Below are 6,000 nucleotides of genomic sequence, written 5' to 3' on the forward strand. Positions count from 1 at the left end.
TTGTGCACAACTGCCATACTAAAACGAGAATAACTTTTTGTCTACTTAATATTTTCTTGTGATTCCAGTTGGATATGAAAGATTATTCCAAGAGCTTTCCAACGAGTGGTCACACGACTTATTTGGACGAGTAACCAAGAAGTTATGGCCATTTGAAGCAGACTATGTTCGATTTTCCGCGAGAAGACTCATCCCGCCCGCGACGAGGACCATCCCGCCCGGGACAAGCCATCCCGCCCGAGACGAATTTTACCCCGGGCGGGATTTTGCTACTGGAACTCTTTGTTATTTTTGCTCAGCTCTCTCGTCCCGTCCGGGACAAGCCATCCCGCCCGGGACGACGTGGTCTGCGATTTTTTTATTTTGACGGATTCCCCAATCTTAAGGGGATTATTATCGTTTTTGGCTTAGAACTTGATATACACTCTCTCATATTTTCAGATTCTCTCTCTAGAAAAACACTTAGTTGGCTTAATTTTCTTGCTTAGTTAGATTAATCTTCCAATTCAAGATCAAGAATCAAGATTGTAATTCACATTTTCAGCAATTTCCTCCATTGAAGCTTCATTGTAAACTCTAAACTTCTCTACTTTCTATTTCAATTAATCAAGTAGTGGTATTATTCAATTCTTGTTCTTACTTATTGATTTCCATTAATCATTATCAACTTATTATCATGTCTTACTCGATTATTGTTGTTGTTGGTTTGATTTCCATGGATTGTGAGTAGTAAATTTCTAGGGTTCGGGTGAACCCCTCTTTTGAGTCATGAACAAGTGATTTATGCATGTGGGATTTTAGTGATTGTGGGATGTTTATTAGTTGATTGAAAGGGTTTTATTGCTAGTCTTCATGTTTGATCATCATTTAGACTTATTTCTAGTCTCCTCAACCAAGGATCGAAAGATGAAATTGAGTGGTAGGCTCCCTTTTGATTGCTAGACTAAAAGACCATGAAAATAGGGCTTCCAAGTCTATGGGATTATATTGTCATCATAACTTACGTTTTATTGCTTGAATTCATGTTTTGCACCATGAAAATAGGTTGTAGCTCATGATCAAGTTATCCTTTCTAGCTCGATAGAGTAGTTAGGTGCCTTAGATGACTATCCACTAATTTATTCCCTAACATTGCTTCTAATCCTCATGCTTTTGAACCGTTCATGATTAAATTGAGTGGTGTTGCCCGTACCTTAGTCTCTCTTAATTGAATTTTCATCCTTTAATTATCTTAGTTTGTCCTAATTAGTATAGAACTCTTAAAAAATCAAAGCACCCCCGACCTGACTTAGCTTTTATATTCGATAGCATTTGGTGGTTGATTCATAGCCTCTCTTGGGTTCGACCCTTTCTTACCCTTTCTACTTAGTTAGGAAGACCGAGTTAGGTTATTATTTGATATGTTGGCGACGCTCTATCATCTTACGATCTGGTAAGGACCTTCCCATGTCGGAGCCAACTTGCCGTGTCGGGGATCCTTTTTATTTGGAAAGACTTTGCGCAGAACCCAATCTCCTTGCTGAAATACTCGAACTCTCACATTCTTGTTGTAGCTACTCGGGATTGCTTGTTGGTATGATGCCATTCTGACCAATGCCGCTTCTCTGAGTTCATCAACGGTAACGATATCGTGGGCCAAGACTGAATCGTTCATTCCTGGTGCCATGAAACTGCTTCTTGCCGTGGGGAGCTCGACTTCGGGAGGGATGACTGCCTCACAACCGAAGACTAGGGAGAAAGGTGTATGATTAGTCGCCGTCTTGGGTGTCGTCCTGTCAGCCCAAAGGATCATAGGTAATTCGTCTGCCCATCTTCCCTTGGCGTCGTCAAGGCGCTTCTTGAGGTTGTTGATGATGATTTTGTTGCTTGACTCGGCTTGGCCATTTGCTTGAGGGTATCTCGGTGTTGAGGTGTGCAGGGTGATATCGTACCTGCTGCAGAATTCTTTGGTCTTGTTGCTGATAAACTGAGAACCATTGTCGCAGACGATCTCGGAAGGGATACCGAACCGACTAAGGACATTTCGCTTTATGAATGAGATGACCTCAGTATCTCAAACTCGTTTGAATGCTTCCGCTTCGATCCACTTGGAGAAGTAATCAGTCATTGCCAACATGAAGACGCGCTGCCCTGATGCTTGTGGTAAGGGTCCCACTATGTCCATCCCCCACTTCATGAAGGGCCAAGGGGATAAGATGCGGTGGAGTACTTCACAAGGTTGGTGAGAGATGGATGCGAACCGTTGGCAAGAGTCGCATTTCCTGGCGAAGGCAATTGCGTCTTTCTTCATGGTGGGCCAATAATATCCCATGGTGAGAGTCTTGCGGGCTAAGCTTCTTCCTCCGGCGTGGTTTCCACATTTGCCATCATGTATGTTGCATGGTGTCGACTCGACCTCGTCGTGATCTAAGCATCTTAGGTATGGTCCTGCAACTGATTTTCTGAACAGTATCCCATGGATCAAGATGAATCTGGAAGCTTTCATGCGGAAGGATTTTTCTTGGGTGACTCCAGGTGGGATGGTATGGTGTTTGAGCCAGTGTATGTAGGGGTTGCGCCATGAAGGCACTTGAGTTGGTGAAGTTTGTTCGGTGATGGGTAGGTTATCTTTGGTGATGGCTGGGTACATTAAGTGGACTACGGGGATGGAAGTGAGCTTGGGTTTGATATTTGAACCAAGGTTGGCTAAGGCGTCAGCCTGGGTGTACTGATCTCTTGGTATCTGTTGTAGGGTGCATGAGTCGAACTTGTTGACGAGCCTTCTTGCTATTTCCAAGTAAGCCTGCATCTCCGAGTCCTTTGCTGCATACGAGTCGTTAATCTGACTGATAATCAATAATAAATCACAACGTACCTCGAGTCGGCGGATACTCATGTCGAGTGCTAGGGATAATCCCAGGATCAAGGCTTCGTATTCTGCCTCGTTGTTGGTAGCCTTGAACTCGCAACAGACAGACTGTACTATGGTGTCCCCTTGTGGCGATTTTAGCAAAATGCCTAGACCTGTCCCCCGTATGTTGGAGGATCCGTCAGTATGCAGAGTCCATGTCGATGAGAGTCCACCATCGGTTAGTATGTTGATTTCTTGGTCGACTTCGTATTGGAGGCTTGGGCTGAAATCAGCCACAAAATCTGCTAGAGCTTGCGACTTGATGGTTGTGCGAGGTTCGTACCTGATATCGTGACAACCTAATTGTATTGCCCATTTGGACACCCTGCCAGATAACTCGGGTTTCCTCATGATTGACTTCATGGCATAGTTAGTTCTAACAGTTATAGGGTGACATTCGAAGTAAGGGCGTAATTTAATGGAAGCAACAACTAATACAAGGAAAAGTTTTTCAAGATGGGAGTACCTCATTTCGGCGCTAAGGAGAGACTTACTGATGTAGTAAACAGGTAACTGTCTGCCGTCTTCTTCTCGTACTAGTACTGCACTGATGGTCGACTCCGTGACTACAAGGTTGATACGTGTTGTTTACCGCATTAAATTAAAAACCTATCTTAGACCTTCAAAAATATTCACATGTAGTAAAAGGGTAAGAACGGGTCGATCCCACAGAGAGAATATTAGAGTTCCTAAACTCATTGTTTAACTAAAACCATTTTCAGTCACATAATTAAGTTGGACTACACATTTATTTACACGTACTATTTACATAGATTTGGGGGCTTGAAGATAATACTAACCAATAGAACTAAGTGACTGAGTAACTAATCTACTATTTACAAGTGATGACACAACTAACTGTTTCAATCCCATGACCCTTGCTCGATTTAGTTTATTAATCGTAACCATGATTGATCTTGACGATTGAACCAATTTTAACTATTAGACTAACTGTAGAACCTTATATAACAAAGGCTCCATGTACTCCCTTATTCATAATCGATATGAACTAAGCCAAATTGATTCTAAACCAGCCAAACTCACACAAATCTGATCGCAACGTGTATAAATTAGACTTGGTAGTATTAAGAACTAGGAGACATCATTAGTCCTAATTATTCTAACAAATTAAATGGTTAGACTAATTACTAAACTTACTCTCTAATTTAAATTAAACCATGATTGCAGATTTAATGTAAATTAGGGGTCACTTTACTATATAATCTAAACTAAGCTACAAAATATAGCTAACAATAATTAGCACCATACATACACTAGTAATACGTATAGTAGTAGTTTAGGCAATGATTCAAAAGCAACTTCAAATAATAATTAACTGGCAAAATCACTCAAGGAGATAATAGTATCCAAAATCAATTCATAATATTGAAAATAAAAATCTAATAATTAACAAAGTGAATGAGCAGGTCATGAAGATATTAAAAACGTATGAATTTGACAAACTGAGAGGAAGAACTCATTAATTTTGTGCGCAAGAACACCAAACGAACCCGGCTTCGACCCCGTACTCCTCCGTTATTCTTGTTCGGCCTTGGATTGAGGCAAAGCTCCACTCCAATGGTTGTCTTCTCTTCCCAATTGCCCAACTCAAACGTAATTAACAATCTTCAACTGGTGATTTTCTAACTATTGTGTGTGTCCTCCCTCCTTTTTGGGGTTGAGATGCAAATTTATATATGACAAACCCTAATTTTTTGACCGGAGAGATCGGAACTAGAAGATTGGTACCTTGAGTTTGTTGTTGTTGAGCCAAGAACTACGGAGGGATTCCTGCTAGGTATGAAGAATGAGTCTTCCATCATCACATGTATTAACTGATATTACTTTAGTGGGCTTTCTTCTCTTTGTTGCAATAGTGGGCTTCTTTGGGTGGAGATTTAGTGGATTAGAAGTCTTTCATTATTCTACTACTAGTATTTTATGCACGCGATGCGTGCTGAAGTTTACAAATATTAGGCACTAAAAATCATTCGCAAAGTCCATATTTTGCGATATTGAGGTCATACAATATTCGTAGCCTTGCATGACGAAAAATCGAATCTTATGACCAATTGAATCCCTTCGGAACATGGTGTTTGAGTTTGACTTTCAGGAGTAGCTATAACATCTGATTGGTATTCACATGCATAGCTGAGATTCTTTTGGCATTTTGACGATCTTTTTGATCTGGAGTGAGCGATTTTCTCTGTTGTCTCTTTTTATCCCTCCATATCGACCTTTGATCTTGCATACATTGATCTCCGTCTCGTCCATTATAAAACCATAAAACTACCTATTAATTTGGTTATCATAAGTTGTTTATATTGTATTTTTGTTGCAATAAATATAGAGATAAATTAAATATTTTATTTTGATGCATTTTTTTTTTGCTAAACGATTGTTTAAATTTAAATTTAAAATAAAATAAATATTATATTTTGTTTCCTTTTGCTTTTCTTTTCTATTTAAACGAAAGTTTAAATTTAAATTAAAATAAATATTTTATTTTGATGATTTTCATTTTTCTTTTCTACTAAAACGAAAGCCTATTTCACGTAAACATAACTTGTCAATTTTTATTTGTTTTCGTATTAATATTATAAAAACTTTAGATGATAAAATTTTCTTGCTTTTGTTAATAAACTCTCATTTTCGTTTTAGTAAAGTTAAGAAAAGAAGCCCATTTAATTCTCAAAGCCCACTCCTTTATATACTTAACAGTTAACCGACTTAACCCTTTCCAATTCGGTTCATTCCGCCGCTCCTTTCATTCATTATTCCTATTTCATTTTGTTTCTCCTCCTCTCTCTCTCCTCATATTTCTGTTTTCCTTCCTCTCTCTCCTAAAAAATGGCGATCCACCTCAAAAATCCCGAGAATATTGCGATCAAAATGGCGATCCTTTCAAGATCCGATCAACATATTGCGAAAATACTCAGAAAATGAAATATAAGGTTAAACTCTCGCCTTTCCCTCTCCCCTCTTCTCTAACTCAGAATAAGATTTGTTCCAAAAATCGCTAATTTAACTAATTTCAACTCAGAATAAGGGTTTTGTGTAATATAAGCCCAAATTTTCTCGTAGATAGGGTATTTAGGGTTTAGTTTAGC

The sequence above is a fragment of the Spinacia oleracea genome, chromosome 6, assembly GCF_020520425.1.
Source record: "Spinacia oleracea cultivar Varoflay chromosome 6, BTI_SOV_V1, whole genome shotgun sequence".
In the NCBI taxonomy this organism is placed as follows: Eukaryota; Viridiplantae; Streptophyta; class Magnoliopsida; order Caryophyllales; family Amaranthaceae; genus Spinacia; species Spinacia oleracea.